The sequence below is a fragment of the Camelus dromedarius genome, chromosome 8 (genome assembly GCF_036321535.1).
Source record: "Camelus dromedarius isolate mCamDro1 chromosome 8, mCamDro1.pat, whole genome shotgun sequence".
Lineage (NCBI taxonomy): Eukaryota > Metazoa > Chordata > Mammalia > Artiodactyla > Camelidae > Camelus > Camelus dromedarius.
In genome coordinates, this window is record NC_087443.1 from 12030003 (window position 1) to 12049117 (window position 19115).

The following is a 19115-nucleotide window of genomic DNA, read 5'->3' on the forward strand; positions in this document are numbered from 1 at the left end:
AGGAACTTCAAACCGGCACTAGGAAACAGACTCAGAACCCAGAGTAAAAGTTTCTCCTGCAATGCATTCCCATTGTGCTAGATGAACGAACGTCTCTCCACATGCTCAGTCCTGAGAGATAAGTGCGTGTGAAAGCAGTCCTTCAAATAGCTTGTTGGGAACACAATGTTCCTTTTCAGTTGCAAACTACACTCCATACATATATATGGGGAGGTACTAGCACCAAATCGGTTTTACAGTGAAAACTGCAGGAACTTCAAACCGGCACTAGGAAACACACTCAGAACCCAGAGTAAAAGTTTCTCCTGCAATGCATTCCCATTGTGCTAGATGAACGAACGTCTCTCCACATGCTCAGTCCTGAGAGATAAGTGCGTGTGAAAGCAGTCCTTCAAATAGCTTGTTGGGAATACAAAGATCCTTTTCAGTTGCAAACTACAATCCATACATTTATATGGGGAGATATGAGCTCCAACTCGGTTTAACAGTGAAAACTGCAGGAACTTCAAACCGGCACTATTAAACACACTGAGAAACCAGAGTAAAAGTTTCTCCTGCAACACGTTCCCTTTGTGCTAGATGAACGAACGTCTCTCAACATGATCACTTCTGAGAGGTAAGTGCGTGTGAATGCCACCCTTCACCTAGCTTGTTGGGAACACAAAGTTCCTTTTCAGTTGCAAACTACATTCCATACATATATATGGGGAAGTACTAACTCCAAATCGGTTTTACAGGGGAAAACTGCAGGAACTTCAAACCGGCACTAGGAAACACAATGAGAAACCAGAGTAAAAGTTTCTCCTGCAACCCGTTCCCTTTGTGCTAGATGAACGAACGTCACGCCACATGCTCAGTTCTGAGAGATAAGTGTGTGTGAAAGCAGTCCTTCAACTAGCTTGTTGGGAAAACAAAGTCCCTTTTCAGTTGCAAACTACATTCCATAGATATATATGGGGAGGTACTAACTCCAACTCTGTTTTACAGGGGAAAACTGAAGGAACTTCAAACCGGCACTAGGAAACACACTGAGAAACCAGAGTAAAAGTTTCCCTGCAACCCGTTCCCTTTGTGCTAGATGAACGAAAGTCTCTCCACATGCTAATTTCTGAGAGGTATGAGTGTGTGGAAGCCGTCCTTCACCTAGATTGTTGGGAACACAAAGTTCCTTTTCAGTTGCAAACTACACTCCATACATATATATGGGGAGGTACTAGCTCCAACACTGTTTTACAGGGGAAAACTGCAGGAACTTCAAGCCGGCACTAGGAAACACACTGAAAAACCAGAGTAAAAGTTTCTCCTGCAACCCTTTCCAATTGTGCTAGATGAACGAACCTCTCTCCAAATGCTCAGTTCTGAGAGATAATTGTGTGTGAAAGCCGTCCTTCAACTAGCTTGTTGGGAATACAAAGTTCCTTTTCAGTTGCAAACTACACTCCATACAAATATATGGGGTGGTACTAGCTCCAACTCGGTTTTACAGTGAAAACTGCAGGAACTTCAAACCGGCACTAGGAAACATACTGAGAAACCAGAGTAAAAATTTCTCCTGCAACCCGTTCCCTTTGTGCTAGATGAAAGATCGTCTATCCACATGCTCAATTCTGAGAGATATGTGTGTTTAAGCCGCCGTTCACCTAGATTGTTGGGAACACAAAGTTCCTTTTCAGTTGCAAACTACACTCCATACATATATATGGGGATGTACTAGCTCCAACTCGGTTTTACAGTGAAACCTGCAGGAATATCAAACCGGCACTAGGAAACACAATGAGAAACCCGAGTAAAAGTCTCTCCTGCAACCCATCAGTTTGTGCTATATGAACGAATGTCCCTCCACATGCTCAGTTCTGAGAGATAAGTATGTGTGAAAGCCGTCCTTCAACTAGCTTGTTGGGAATAAAATGTTCCTTTTCAGTTGCAAACTACATTCCATAAATATATATGGGGAGGTACTAGCTCCAAATCTGTTTTACAGTGAAAACTGCAGGAACTTCAACCCGGCACAGGAAACACACTGAGAATTCAGAGTAAAAGTTTCTCCTGCAACCCGTTCCCTTTGTGCTAGATGAACGAAAGTCTCTCCACATGCTCAGTTCTGAGAGATAAGTGCGTGTGAAAGCCGTTCTTCACCTAGCTTCTTGGGAACACAAAGTTCCTTTTCAGTTGCAAACTACACTCCATACATATATATGGGGAGGTACTAGCTCCAACCCGGGTTTACAGTGAAATCTGCAAGAACATCAAACTGGCACTTGGAAACACACTGAGAAAACAGAGTAAAAGTTTCTCCTGCAAACCGTACCTTTGTGCTAGGTAAATGAACGTATATCCACATGCTCATTTCTGAAATATAATTGTGTGTGAAAGCCTTACTTCAACTAGATTGTTTGGAATACAAAGTTCCTTTTCAGTTGCAAACTACACTCCATAAATATATATGGGGAGGTACTACCTACAACTCGGTTTTACAGTGAAAACTGCAGGAACTTCAAACCGGCACTAGGAAACACACTCAGAACCCAGAGTAAAAGTTTCTCCTGCAATGCATTCCCATTGTGCTAGATGAAAGAACGTCTCTCCACATGCTCAGTCCTGAGAGATAAGTGCGTGTGAAAGCAGTCCTTCAAATAGCTTGTTGGGAATACAAAGATCCTTTTCAGTTGCAAACTACAATCCATACATTTATATGGGGAGATATGAGCTCCAACTCGGTTTAACAGTGAAAACTGCAGGAACTTCAAACCGGCACTATTAAACACAATGAGAAACCAGAGTAAAAGTTTCTCCTGCAACCCGTTCCCTTTGTGCTAGATGAACGAACGTCTCTCAACATGATCACTTCTGAGAGGTAAGTGCGTGTGAATGCCACACTTCACCTAGCTTGTTGGGAACACAAAGTTCCTTTTCAGTTGCAAACTACATTCCATACATATATATGGGGAGGTACTAACTCCAAATCGGTTTTACAGGGGAAAACTGCAGGAACTTCAAACCGGCACTAGGAAACACAGTGAGAAACCAGAGTAAAAGTTTCTCCTGCAACCCGTTCCCTTTGTGCTAGATGAACGAACGTCTCTCCACATGCTCTGTTCTGAGAGGTATGTGTGTGTGGAAGCCGTCCTTCACCTAGATTGTTGGGAACACAAAGTTCCTTTACAGTTGCAAACTACACTCCATACATATATATGGGGAGGTACTAGCTCCAACTCTGTTATACAGGGGAAAACTGCAGGAACTTCAAACCGGCACTAGGAAACACACTGAGAAACCAGAGTAAAAATTTCTACTGCAACCCGTTCACTTTGTGCTAGATGAACGAACGTCTCTCCAAATTCTCAGTTCTGAGTGGTATGAGTGTGTGGAAGCCGTACTTCACCTAGATTGTTGGGAACACAAAGTTCCTTTTCAGTTGCAAACTACACACCATACATATAAATGGGGAAGTACTAGCTCCAACTCGGTTTTACAGTGAAAACTGCAGGAACTTCAAACTGGCACTAGGAAACAGACTGAGAAACCAGAGTAAAATTTCTCTTGCAACGCGTTCCCTTTGTGCTAGATGAACGAACGTCTCTCCACATGCTCAGTTCTGAGAGATAAGTGTGTGTGAAAGCCGTCCTTGAACTAGCTTGTTGGGAATACAAAGTTCCTTTTCAGTTGCAAACTACTCTCCATACATATGTATGGGGAGGTATTAGCTCCAACTCGGTTTTACAGTGAAACTTGGAGGAACATCCAACCGGCAATAGGAAACACACTGAGAAACCAGAGAAAAAGTTTCTCCTGCAACCCATTCCCTTTGTGCTAGATGAACGAACGTCTCTCCACATGCTCAGTTCTGAGGGATAATTGCGTGTGAAAGCCGTCCTTCACGTAGCTTGTTGGGAACACAAATTTCCTTTTCACTTGCAAAATACAATCCATACATATATATGGGGAGGTACTAGATCCAACTCGGGTTTACAGTGAAAACTGCAGGAACTTCAAACCGGCACTAGGAAACACACTGGGAAACCAGAGTAAATGTTTCTCCTGCAACCCGTTCCCTTTGTGCTAGATGAACGAACGTATCTCCACATGCTCATTTCTGAAAAATAAGTTTGTGTGAAAGCCTTACTTCACCTAGCTTGTTGGGAATACATAGTTCCTTTTCAATTGCAAACTACACTCCATACATATATATGGGGATGTACTAGCTCCAAATCGGTTTTACAGTGAAAACTGCTGGAACATCAAACCGGCACTAGGAAATATACTGATAATCCATAGTAAAAGTTTCTCGTGCAACCCGTTCTGTTTGTGCTAGATGAACGAACGTCTCTCCACATGCTCAGTTCTGAGAGATATGTGTGTGAAAGCCGTCCTTCACATAGATTGTTGGGAACACAATGTTCCTTTTAAGTTGCAAACTACACTCCATACAAATATATGGGGAAGTACTAGCTCTAAATCGGTTTTACAGTGAAAACTGCAGGATCTTCAAACCGGCACTAGGAAAAAGACTGAGAAACCAGAGTAAAAGTTTCTCCTGCAACGCGTTCCGTTTGTGCTAGATGAACGAAAGTCTCTCCACATATTCAGTTCTGAGAGATATGTGTGTGTGGAAGCCATCCTTCACCTAGATTGTTGGGAACACCAAGTTCCTTTTCAGTTGCTTACTACACACCATACATATATATGGGGAGGTAAAAACTCCAACTCGTTTTTACAGTGAAAACTGCAGGATCTTCAAACCGGCACTAGGAAACAGACTGAGAATCCAGAGTATAACTTTCTCCTGCATCCCTTTCCCGTTGTGCTAGATGAAAGAACGTCTCTACACATGCTCAGTTCTGAGAGATATGTGAGAGTCAAAGCCGTCCATCACCTAGCTAGTTGGGAACACAAAGTTCCTTTTCATTTGCAAACTACAATCCATACATATATATGGGGAGGTACTAACTCCAACTCGGTTTTACAGTGAAAACTGCAAGAACATCAAACCGGCACTTGGAAACCCCCTGAGAAAACAGAGTAAAAGTTTCTCCTGCAAACCGTACCTTTGTGCTAGGTAAATGAACGTATATCCACATGCTCATTTCTGAAATATAATTGTGTGTGAAAGCCTTTCTTCAACTAGATTGTTTGGAATACAAAGTTCCTTTTCAGTTGCAAACTACACTCCATAAATATATATGGGGAGGTACTACCTACAACTCGGTTTTACAGTGAAAACTGCAGGAACTTCAAACCGGCACTAGGAAACAGACTCAGAACCCAGAGTAAAAGTTTCTCCTGCAATGCATTCCCATTGTGCTAGATGAACGAACGTCTCTCCACATGCTCAGTCCTGAGAGATAAGTGCGTGTGAAAGCAGTCCTTCAAATAGCTTGTTGGGAACACAATGTTCCTTTTCAGTTGCAAACTACACTCCATACATATATATGGGGAGGTACTAGCACCAAATCGGTTTTACAGTGAAAACTGCAGGAACTTCAAACCGGCACTAGGAAACACACTCAGAACCCAGAGTAAAAGTTTCTCCTGCAATGCATTCCCATTGTGCTAGATGAACGAACGTCTCTCCACATGCTCAGTCCTGAGAGATAAGTGCGTGTGAAAGCAGTCCTTCAAATAGCTTGTTGGGAATACAAAGATCCTTTTCAGTTGCAAACTACAATCCATACATTTATATGGGGAGATATGAGCTCCAACTCGGTTTAACAGTGAAAACTGCAGGAACTTCAAACCGGCACTATTAAACACACTGAGAAACCAGAGTAAAAGTTTCTCCTGCAACCCGTTCCCTTTGTGCTAGATGAACGAACGTCACGCCACATGCTCAGTTCTGAGAGATAAGTGTGTGTGAAAGCCGTCCTTCAACTAGCTTGTTGGGAAAACAAAGTCCCTTTTCAGTTGCAAACTACATTCCATACATATATATGGGGAGGTACTAACTCCAACTCTGTTTTACAGGGGAAAACTGAAGGAACTTCAAACCGGCACTAGGAAACACACTGAGAAACCAGAGTAAAAGTTTCCCTGCAACCCGTTCCCTTTGTGCTAGATGAACGAAAGTCTCTCCACATGCTAATTTCTGAGAGGTATGAGTGTGTGGAAGCCGTCCTTCACCTAGATTGTTGGGAACACAAAGTTCCTTTTCAGTTGCAAACTACACTCCATACATATATATGGGGAGGTACTAGCTCCAACACTGTTTTACAGGGGAAAACTGCAGGAACTTCAAGCCGGCACTAGGAAACACACTGAAAAACCAGAGTAAAAGTTTCTCCTGCAACCCTTTCCAATTGTGCTAGATGAACGAACCTCTCTCCAAATGCTCAGTTCTGAGAGATAATTGTGTGTGAAAGCCGTCCTTCAACTAGCTTGTTGGGAATACAAAGTTCCTTTTCAGTTGCAAACTACACTCCATACAAATATATGGGGAGGTACTAGCTCCAACTCGGTTTTACAGTGAAAACTGCAGGAACTTCAAACCGGCACTAGGAAACATACTGAGAAACCAGAGTAAAAATTTCTCCTGCAACCCGTTCCCTTTGTGCTAGATGAAAGATCGTCTATCCACATGCTCAATTCTGAGAGATATGTGTGTTTAAGCCGCCGTTCACCTAGATTGTTGGGAACACAAAGTTCCTTTTCAGTTGCAAACTACACTCCATACATATATATGGGGATGTACTAGCTCCAACTCGGTTTTACAGTGAAACCTGCAGGAATATCAAACCGGCACTAGGAAACACAATGAGAAACCCGAGTAAAAGTCTCTCCTGCAACCCATCATTTTGTGCTAGATGAACGAATGTCCCTCCACATGCTCAGTTCTGAGAGATAAGTATGTGTGAAAGCCGTCCTTCAACTAGCTTGTTGGGAATAAAATGTTCCTTTTCAGTTGCAAACTACATTCCATAAATATATATGGGGAGGTACTAGCTCCAAATCTGTTTTACAGTGAAAACTGCAGGAACTTCAACCCGGCACAGGAAACACACTGAGAATTCAGAGTAAAAGTTTCTCCTGCAACCCGTTCCCTTTGTGCTAGATGAACGAAAGTCTCTCCACATGCTCAGTTCTGAGAGATAAGTGCGTGTGAAAGCCGTTCTTCACCTAGCTTCTTGGGAACACAAAGTTCCTTTTCAGTTGCAAACTACACTCCATACATATATATGGGGAGGTACTAGCTCCAACCCGGGTTTACAGTGAAATCTGCAAGAACATCAAACCGGCACTTGGAAACACACTGAGAAAACAGAGTAAAAGTTTCTCCTGCAAACCGTACCTTTGTGCTAGGTAAATGAACGTATATCCACATGCTCATTTCTGAAATATAATTGTGTGTGAAAGCCTTACTTCAACTAGATTGTTTGGAATACAAAGTTCCTTTTCAGTTGCAAACTACACTCCATAAATATATATGGGGAGGTACTACCTACAACTCGGTTTTACAGTGAAAACTGCAGGAACTTCAAACCGGCACTAGGAAACACACTCAGAACCCAGAGTAAAAGTTTCTCCTGCAATGCATTCCCATTGTGCTAGATGAAAGAACGTCTCTCCACATGCTCAGTCCTGAGAGATAAGTGCGTGTGAAAGCAGTCCTTCAAATAGCTTGTTGGGAATACAAAGATCCTTTTCAGTTGCAAACTACAATCCATACATTTATTTGGGAGATATGAGCTCCAACTCGGTTTAACAGTGAAAACTGCAGGAACTTCAAACCGGCACTATTAAACACAATGAGAAACCAGAGTAAAAGTTTCTCCTGCAACCCGTTCCCTTTGTGCTAGATGAACGAACGTCTCTCAACATGATCACTTCTGAGAGGTAAGTGCGTGTGAATGCCACACTTCACCTAGCTTGTTGGGAACACAAAGTTCCTTTTCAGTTGCAAACTACATTCCATACATATATATGGGGAGGTACTAACTCCAAATCGGTTTTACAGGGGAAAACTGCAGGAACTTCAAACCGGCACTAGGAAACACAGTGAGAAACCAGAGTAAAAGTTTCTCCTGCAACCCGTTCCCTTTGTGCTAAATGAACGAACGTCTCTCCACATGCTCTGTTCTGAGAGGTATGTGTGTGTGGAAGCCGTCCTTCACCTAGATTGTTGGGAACACAAAGTTCCTTTACAGTTGCAAACTACACTCCATACATATATATGGGGAGGTACTAGCTCCAACTCTGTTATACAGGGGAAAACTGCAGGAACTTCAAACCGGCACTAGGAAACACACTGAGAAACCAGAGTAAAAATTTCTACTGCAACCCGTTCACTTTGTGCTAGATGAACAAACGTCTCTCCAAATTCTCAGTTCTGAGTGGTATGAGTGTGTGGAAGCCGTACTTCACCTAGATTGTTGGGAACACAAAGTTCCTTTTCAGTTGCAAACTACACACCATACATATATATGGGGAAGTACTAGCTCCAACTCGGTTTTACAGTGAAAACTGCAGGAACTTCAAACTGGCACTAGGAAACAGACTGAGAAACCAGAGTAAAATTTCTCTTGCAACGCGTTCCCTTTGTGCTAGATGAACGAACGTCTCTCCACATGCTCAGTTCTGAGAGATAAGTGTGTGTGAAAGCCGTCCTTCAACTAGCTTGTTGGGAATACAAAGTTCCTTTTCAGTTGCAAACTACTCTCCATACATATGTATGGGGAGGTATTAGCTCCAACTCGGTTTTACAGTGAAACTTGGAGGAACATCCAACCGGCAATAGGAAACACACTGAGAAACCAGAGAAAAAGTTTCTCCTGCAACCCATTCCCTTTGTGCTAGATGAACGAACGTCTCTCCACATGCTCAGTTCTGAGGGATAATTGCGTGTGAAAGCCGTCCTTCACGTAGCTTGTTGGGAACACAAATTTCCTTTTCACTTGCAAAATACAATCCATACATATATATGGGGAGGTACTAGATCCAACTCGGGTTTACAGTGAAAACTGCAGGAACTTCAAACCGGCACTAGGAAACACACTGGGAAACCAGAGTAAATGTTTCTCCTGCAACCCGTTCCCTTTGTGCTAGATGAACGAACGTATCTCCACATGCTCATTTCTGAAAAATAAGTGTGTGTGAAAGCCTTACTTCACCTAGCTTGTTGGGAATACATAGTTCCTTTTCAATTGCAAACTACACTCCATACATATATATGGGGATGTACTAGCTCCAAATCGGTTTTACAGTGAAAACTGCTGGAACATCAAACTGGCACTAGGAAATATACTGATAATCCATAGTAAAAGTTTCTCGTGCAACCGGTTCTGTTTGTGCTAGATGAACGAACGTCTCTCCACATGCTCAGTTCTGAGAGATATGTGTGTGAAAGCCGTCCTTCACATAGATTGTTGGGAACACAATGTTCCTTTTAAGTTGCAAACTACACTCCATACAAATATATGGGGAAGTACTAGCTCTAAATCGGTTTTACAGTGAAAACTGCAGGATCTTCAAACCGGCACTAGGAAAAAGACTGAGAAACCAGAGTAAAAGTTTCTCCTGCAACGCGTTCCGTTTGTGCTAGATGAACGAAAGTCTCTCCACATATTCAGTTCTGAGAGATATGTGTGTGTGGAAGCCATCCTTCACCTAGATTGTTGGGAACACCAAGTTCCTTTTCAGTTGCTTACTACACACCATACATATATAAGGGGAGGTAAAAACTCCAACTCGTTTTTACAGTGAAAACTGCAGGATCTTCAAACCGGCACTAGGAAACAGACTGAGAATCCAGAGTATAACTTTCTCCTGCATCCCTTTCCCGTTGTGCTAGATGAAAGAACGTCTCTACACATGCTCAGTTCTGAGAGATATGTGAGAGTCAAAGCCGTCCATCACCTAGCTAGTTGGGAACACAAAGTTCCTTTTCATTTGCAAACTACAATCCATACATATATATGGGGAGGTACTAACTCCAACTCGGTTTTACAGTGAAAACTGCAAGAACATCAAACCGGCACTTGGAAACCCCCTGAGAAAACAGAGTAAAAGTTTCTCCTGCAAACCGTACCTTTGTGCTAGGTAAATGAACGTATATCCACATGCTCATTTCTGAAATATAATTGTGTGTGAAAGCCTTTCTTCAACTAGATTGTTTGGAATACAAAGTTCCTTTTCAGTTGCAAACTACACTCCATAAATATATATGGGGAGGTACTACCTACAACTCGGTTTTACAGTGAAAACTGCAGGAACTTCAAACCGGCACTAGGAAACAGACTCAGAACCCAGAGTAAAAGTTTCTCCTGCAATGCATTCCCATTGTGCTAGATGAACGAACGTCTCTCCACATGCTCAGTCCTGAGAGATAAGTGCGTGAGAAAGCAGTCCTTCAAATAGCTTGTTGGGAACACAATGTTCCTTTTCAGTTGCAAACTACACTCCATACATATATATGGGGAGGTACTAGCACCAAATCGGTTTTACAGTGAAAACTGCAGGAACTTCAAACCGGCACTAGGAAACACACTCAGAACCCAGAGTAAAAGTTTCTCCTGCAATGCATTCCCATTGTGCTAGATGAACGAACGTCTCTCCACATGCTCAGTCCTGAGAGATAAGTGCGTGTGAAAGCAGTCCTTCAAATAGCTTGTTGGGAATACAAAGATCCTTTTCAGTTGCAAACTACAATCCATACATTTATATGGGGAGATATGAGCTCCAACTCGGTTTAACAGTGAAAACTGCAGGAACTTCAAACCGGCACTATTAAACACACTGAGAAACCAGAGTAAAAGTTTCTCCTGCAACCCGTTCCCTTTGTGCTAGATGAACGAACGTCTCTCAACATGATCACTTCTGAGAGGTAAGTGCGTGTGAATGCCACACTTCACCTAGCTTGTTGGGAACACAAAGTTCCTTTTCAGTTGCAAACTACATTCCATACATATATATGGGGAGGTACTAACTCCAAATCGGTTTTACAGGGGAAAACTGCAGGAACTTCAAACCGGCACTAGGAAACACAATGAGAAACCAGAGTAAAAGTTTCTCCTGCAACCCGTTCCCTTTGTGCTAGATGAACGAACGTCTCTCCACATGCTCTGTTCTGAGAGGTATGAGTGTGTGGAAGCCGTCCTTCACCTAGATTGTTGGGAACACAAAGTTCCTTTACAGTTGCAAACTACACTCCATACATATATATGGGGAGGTACTAGCTCCAACTCTGTTATACAGGGGAAAACTGCAGGAACTTCAAACCGGCACTAGGAAACACACTGAGAAACCAGAGTAAAAATTTCTACTGCAACCCGTTCACTTTGTGCTAGATGAACGAACGTCTCTCCAAATTCTCAGTTCTGAGTGGTATGAGTGTGTGGAAGCCGTACTTCACCTAGATTGTTGGGAACACAAAGTTCCTTTTCAGTTGCAAACTACACTGCATACATATATATGGGGAGGTACTAGCTCCAACTTGGTTTTACAGTGAAAACTGCAGGAACTTCAAACTGGCACTAGGAAACAGACTGAGAAACCAGAGTAAAATTTCTCTTGCAACGCGTTCCCTTTGTGCTAGATGAACGAACGTCTCTCCACATGCTCAGTTCTGAGAGATAAGTGTGTGTGAAAGCCGTCCTTCAACTAGCTTGTTGGGAATACAAAGTTCCTTTTCAGTTGCAAACTACTCTCCATACATATGTATGGGGAGGTATTAGCTCCAACTCGGTTTTACAGTGAAACTTGGAGGAACATCCAACCGGCAATAGGAAACACACTGAGAAACCAGAGTAAAAGTTTCTCCTGCAACCCATTCCCTTTGTGCTAGATGAACGAACGTCTCTCCACATGCTCAGTTCTGAGGGATAATTGCGTGTGAAAGCCGTCCTTCACGTAGCTTGTTGGGAACACAAATTTCCTTTTCACTTGCAAAATACAATCCATACATATATATGGGGAGGTACTAGATCCAACTCGGGTTTACAGTGAAAACTGAAGGAACTTCAAACCGGCACTAGGAAACACACTGGGAAACCAGAGTAAATGTTTCTCCTGCAACCCGTTCCCTTTGTGCTAGATGAACGAACGTATCTCCACATGCTCATTTATGAAAAATAATTTTGTGTGAAAGCCTTACTTCACCTAGCTTGTTGGGAATACATAGTTCCTTTTCAATTGCAAACTACACTCCATACATATATATGGGGATGTACTAGCTCCAACTCGGTTTTACAGTGAAAACTGCTGCAACATCAAACCGGCAGTAGGAAATATACTGATAATCCAAAGTAAAAGTTTCTCGTGCAACCCGTTCTGTTTGTGCTAGATGAACGAACGTCTCTCCACATGCTCAGTTCTGAGAGATATGTGTGTGAAAGCCGTCCTTCACATAGATTGTTGGGAACACAATGTTCCTTTTCAGTTGCAAACTACACTCCATACATATATATGGGGATGTTCCAGAACCAAATCGGTTTTACAGTGAAAACTGCAGGATCTTCAAACCGGCACTAGGAAAAAGACTGAGAAACCAGAGTAAAAGTTTCTCCTGCAACGCGTTCCGTTTGTGCTAGATGAACGAAAGTCTCTCCACATATTCAGTTCTGAGAGATATGTGAGTGTGGAAGCCATCCTTCACCTAGATTGTTGGGAACACCAAGTTCCTTTTCAGTTGCTCACTACACACCATACATATATATGGGGAGGTACAAACTCCAACTCGTTTTTACAGTGAAACCTGCAGGATCTTCAAACCGGCACTAGGAAACAGACTGAGAATCCAGAGTATAACTTTCTCCTGCATCCCTTTCCCGTTGTGCTAGATGAAAGAACGTCTCTACACATGCTCAGTTCTGAGAGATATGTGAGAGTCAAAGCCGTCCATCACCTATCTGGTTGGGAACACAAAGTTCCTTTTCATTTGCAAACTACAATCCATACATATATATGGGGAGGTACTAACTCCAACTCGGTTTTACAGTGAAAACTGCAAGAACATCAAACCGGCACTAGGAAACACACTGAGAAAACAGAGTAAAAGTTTCTCCTGCAACCCGTACCTTTGTACTAGGTGAACGAACGTATATCCACATGCTCATTTCTGAAAGATATTTGTGTGTGAAAGCCTTACTTCAACTAGATTGTTGGGAATACAAAGTTCCTTTTCAGTTGCAAACTACACTCCTTACATATATATGGGGAGGTACTAGCTCCAACTCGGTTTTACAGTGAAAACTGCAGGAACTTCAAACTGGCACTAGGAAACAGACTGCGAAACCAGAGTAAAAGTTTCTCCTGCAACGCGTTCCCTTTGTGCTAGATGAACGAACGTCTCTCCACAAGCTCAGTTCTGAGAGATAAGTGTGTGTGAAAGCCGTCCTTCAACTAGCTTGTTGGGAATCCAAAGTTCCTTTTCAGTTGCAAACTACACTCCATACATATATATGGGTAGGTACTAGCTCCAAATCGTGTTTACAGTGAAAACTGCAGGAACTTCAAACCGTCACTAGGAAACACACTGAGGAACCAGAGTAAAGTTTCTAATGCAACCCGTTCCTTTTGTGCTAGATGAACGAACGTATCTCCACATGCTCAGTTCTGAGACATAAGTGTGTGTGAAAGCCTTACTTCACCTAGCTTGTTGGGAATACTCAGTTCCTATTCAGTTGCAAACTACAATCCATACATATACATGGGGAGGTACTAGCTCCAAATCGGTTTTACAGTGAAAAATGCAGGAACTTCAAACCGGCACTAGGAAACAGACTGAGAATCCAGAGTAAAAGTTTCTCCTGCAACCCGTTCCCTTTGTGCTAGATGAACGAACGTCTATCCACATGCTCAGTTCTGAGGGATAAGTGCGTGTGAAAGCCGTCCTTCACCTAGCTGGTTGGGAACACAAATTTCCTTTTCAGTTGCAAAATACACTCCATACATATATATGGGGAGGTACTAGCTCCAACTCGGTTTTACAGTGAAAACTGCTGGAACATCAAACCGCCACTAGGAAATATACTGAGAATCCAGGGTAAAAGTGTCTCCTGCAACCCGTTCCCTTTGTGCTAGATGAACGAACTTCTCTCCACATGCTCAGTTCTGAGAGATATGTGTGTGAAAGCCGTCCTTCACCTAGATTGTTGGGAACACAAAGTTCCTTTTCAGTTGCTAACTACACACCATACATATATATGGGGAGGTACAAACTCCAACTCGTTTTTACAGTGAAAACTGCAGGATCTTCAAACCGGCACTAGGAAACAGACTGAGAAACAAGAGTATAAGTTTCTCCTGCATCCCTTTCACGTTGTGCTAGATGAAAGAATGTCTCTCTACATGCTCAGTTCTGAGAGATCTGTGAGTGTCAAAATCGTCCATCACCTAGCTTGTTGGGAACACAAAGTTCCTTTTCATTTGCAAACTACACTCCATACAAATATATGATGAGGTTGGAGCTCCAAATCGGTTTTACAGTGAAAACTGCAGGAAATTCAAACAGCACTAGGAAACAGACTGAGAAACCAGAGTAAAAGTTTTTCCTGCCAACCTTTCCCGTTGTGCTAGTTGAACGAACGTCTCTCCACATGCTCATTTCTGAGAGAAAATTGCTTGTGAATGTCGTCCTTCAACTAGCTTGTTGGGAACACAAAGTTCCTTTTCAGTTGCAAACTATAATCCATATATATATATAGGGACGTACTAGCTCCAACTCGGTTTTACAGTGAAAACTGCAGGAACTTCAAACCAGCACTAGGAAACACAATGAGAAACCTGAGTAAAAGTTTCCCCTGCAACCCGTTCCATTTGTGCTAGATGATCGAACCTCTCTCCACATGCTCAGTTCTGAGAGATATTTGTGTGTGAAAGCCGTACTTCACCTAGCTTGTTGGGAACACAAAGTACATTTTCAGTTGCAAACTACACTCCATTCATATATTTGGGGAGTTAAGAGCTCCAAATCCGTTTTAAAGTGAAAATGCAGGAACTTCCTACCGGCACTAGGAAACAGACTGAGAAACCAGAGTAAATGTGTCTCCTGCAACCCGTTCCATTTGTGCTAGATGAACAAACGTCTCTCCACATTTTCAGTTCTTAGAGATAAGTGTGTGTGAAACCCGTCCTTCACCTAGATTTTTGGGAACACAAAGTTCCTTTTTAGTTGCAAAATACACTCCAAACATATATACGTGTAAGTACTAGCTCGAACTCTGTTTTACAGTGAAAATTGCAGGAACTTCAAAACAGCACTAGGAAACACACTGAGAAACCAGAGTTAAAGTGTCTCCTGCAACCCGTTCCAGTTGTGCTAGATGAAAGAACGTCCCTCCACATGCTCAGATCTGAGAGATAATTGTGTGTGAAAGACATACGACACAGAGCCTGTTTGGAATACAAAGTTCTTTTTATTTGCAAACTACATTCCATACATATATATGGGGAGGTACAAGCTCCAACTCGGTTTCACAGTGAAAACTGCAGGAATTTCAAACCGGCACTAGGAAACAGACTGAGAAACCAGAGTAAAAGTTTCTCCTGCAACCCGTTCCATTTTTGTTAGATGAACAAACGTTTCTCCACATGCTCAGTTCTGAGAGATATGTGTGTGTGAAAGCCGTCCTTCACCTAGATTTTTGGGAACACAAAGTTCGTTTTCAGTTGCAAAATACAATCCATACATATATATGGGTAAGTACTAGCTCCAACTCTCTTTTACAGTGAAAACTGCAGGAACATCAAAACGGCACTAGGAAACACACTGAGAAACCAGAGTAAAACAATCGCCTGCCACCCGTTCCAGTTGTGCTAGATGAACGAACGTCTCTCCACATGCTCAGTTCTGAGAGATAAGTGTGTGTGAAAGCCATACTACACAGAGCCTGTTGGGAATACAAAGTTCCTTTTCAGTTGCAAAATACACTCCATACATATATATTGGGAGGTACTAGCTCCAACTCGTTTTTACAGTGAAACCTGCAGGAACATCAAACCGGCACTAGGAAACACACTGAGAAACCAGAGTAAAAGTTTCTCCTGCAACCCGTTCCCTTTCTGCTAGATGAACGAACGTCTCTCCACATGCTCAGTTCTGAGAGATAAGTGCGTGTGAAAGCCGTCCTTCAACTAGCTTGTTGGGAACACAAAGTTCCTTTTCAGTTGCAAACTACACTCCATATATTCATATGAGGAGGTACTAGCTCCAACTCGGGTTTGCAGTGAAAACTGCAGGAACTTCAAAACGGCACTAGGAAACACACTGAGAAACCAGAGTAAAAGTTTCTCCTGCAACCAGTTCCAGTTATGCTAGATGAAAGAACGTCTCTCCACATGCTCAGTTCTGAGAGAAAAGTGTTTGTGAAAGCCGTCCTTCAACTAGCTTGTTGGGAATAAAAAGTTCCTTTTCAGTTGCAAACTACATTCCATAATTATATATGGGGAGGTACCAGCTCCGATTCGGTTTTACAGTGAAAACTGCAGGAAATTCAACCGGCACTAGGAAACAAACTGAGAAATCAGAGTAAAAGTTTCTCCTGCAACCAGTGCCCTTTATGCTAGATGAACGAACGTCTCTCAACATGCTCACTTCTGAGAGGTAAGTGTTTGTGAATGCCGCCCTTCACCTAGCTTGTTGGGAACACAAAGTTCCTTTTCAGTTGCCAAATACACTCCATAGATATATATGGGGAGGTACTAGCTCCAACTCGTTTTTACAGTGAAAACTGCAGGAACTTCAAACCGGCACTAGGAAACACACTGAGAATCAAGAGTAAATTTTCCCTGCAACCCGTTCCCTTTGTGCTAGATGAACGAACGTATCTCCACATGCTCATTTCTGAAAGATAAGTGTGTGTGGAAGCCGTCCTTCACCTAGATTTTTTGGAACACCAAGTTCCTTTTCAGTTGCTAACTACACCCCATACATATATATGGGGAGGTACAATCTCCAACTCGTTTTTACAGTGAAAACTGCAGGATCTTCAAACCGGCACTAGGAAACTGACTGAGAAACCAGAGTATAAGTTTCTCCTGCATCCCTTTCTCGTTGTGCAAGATGAAAGAAAAACTCTCCACATGCTCAGTTCTGAGAGATATGTGAGTGTCAAAGCCGCCTTCACCTAGCTTGTTGGGAACACAAAGTTTCTTTTCAGTTGCAAAGTACACTCCATACATATATATTGGGAGGTACTAGCTCCAACTATATTTTACAGTGAAAATTGCAGGAACTTCAAACCGGCACTAGGAAACACACTGAGAAACCAGAGTAAAAGTATCTCCTGCAACCCGTTCAAGTTGTGCTACATGAAAGAAAGTCTCTCCACATGCTCAGTTCTGAGAGATAAGTGTGTGTGAAAGCCATACTACACAGAGCCTGTTGGGAATACAAAGTTCCTTTTTATTTGCAAACTACAATCCATAAATATATATGGGGAGGTACTAGCTCCATCTCGGTTTCACAGTGAAAACTGCAGGAACTTCAAACCAGCACTAGGAAACAGACTGAGAAACCAGAGTAAAAGTTTCTCCTGCAAACTGTTCCCTTTGTGCTAGATGAACGAACGTCTCTCCACATGCTCATTTCTGAGAGATATGTGTGTGTGAAAGCCGACCTTCAACTAGATTGTTTGGAACACAAAGTACCTTTTCAGTTGCAAACTACACTCCATAAATTTATATGAGGTGGTACTAGCTCCAACTCGGTTTTACAGTGAAAACTGCAGGAACATCAATCCGGCACTAGGAAACAGACTGAGAAACCAGAGTAAAAGTTTCTCCTGCAACGCGTTCCCTTTGTTCTAGATGAACGAAAGTCTCTCCACATGCTCTGTTCTGATAGATATGTGTGTGTGAAAGCCGTCCTTCACCTAGATTGTTGGGAACACATACTTCCTTTCCAATCGCAAATTGTACTCCATAAATATATATGGGGTTGTACTAGCTCCTAAATGTCTTTCAGTGAAAACTGCAGGAACATCAAACCGGCACAAAGAAACAGACTGAGAATCCAGAGAAAAAGTTTATCCTGCAACTCGTTCCCGTTGTCCTAGATGAACGAAAATCTCTCCACATGCTCAGTTCTGAGAGATAAGTGTGTGTGAAAGCCGTCCTTCAACTAGCTTGTTGGAATACAAAGTTCCTATTCTGTTGCAAACTATAATCCATACATATATAAGGGGAGGTACTAGCTCCAACTCGGTTTTAAAGGGAAACTTGCAGGAACTTCAAACCGGCACTAGGAAAAACCCTGAGAAACCAGAGTAAATGTTTCTGCTGCAACACGTTCACATTGTGGTAGATGAACGAACGTCTCTCCACATGCTCAGTTCTGAGAGATAAATGCGTTTGAAAGCCGTCCTTCACCTAGCTATTTGGGAACACAAAGTTCCTTTACAGTTGCAAACTACACTCCATACATATATATGGGGAGGTACTAGCTCCAACTCGGGTTAACAGTGAATACTGCAGGAACTTCAAACCGGCACTAGGAAACACACTGAGAATACAGAGTAAAAGTTTCCCCTGCAACCCGTTCCCTTTGTGCTAGATGAACGAACGTATCTCCACATGCTCATTTCTGAAAGATAAGTGTGTGTGGAAGCCGTCCTTCACCTAGATTGTTGGGAACACCAAGTTCCTTTTCAGTTGCTAACTACAAACCATACATATATATGGGGAGGTACAAACTCCAACTCGTTTTTACAGTGAAAACTGCAGGATCATCAAACCGGCACTAGGAAACAGACTGAGAAACCAGAGTATAAGTTTCTCCTGCATCCCTTTCTCGTTGTGCTAGATGAAAGAACGTCTCTCCACATGCTCAGTTCTGAGAGATATGTGAGTGTCAAAGTCGTCCATCACCTAGCTTGTTGGGAACACAAAGTTCCTTTTCATTTGCAAACTACACTCCATACATATATATGATAAGGTAGGAGCTCCAACTCGGTTTTACCGTGAAATCTGCAATAAATTCAAACTGGCACTAGGAAACAGACTGAGAAACCAGAGTATAAGTTTCTCCTGCATCCCTTTCTCGTTGTGCTAGATGAAAGAACGTCTCTCCAAATGCTCAGTTCTGAGAGATATGTGAGTGTCAAAGCCGCTTTCACGTAGATTGTTGGGAACACAAAGTTTCTTTTCAGTTGCAAATTACACTCCATACATATATATGGGGAAGTACT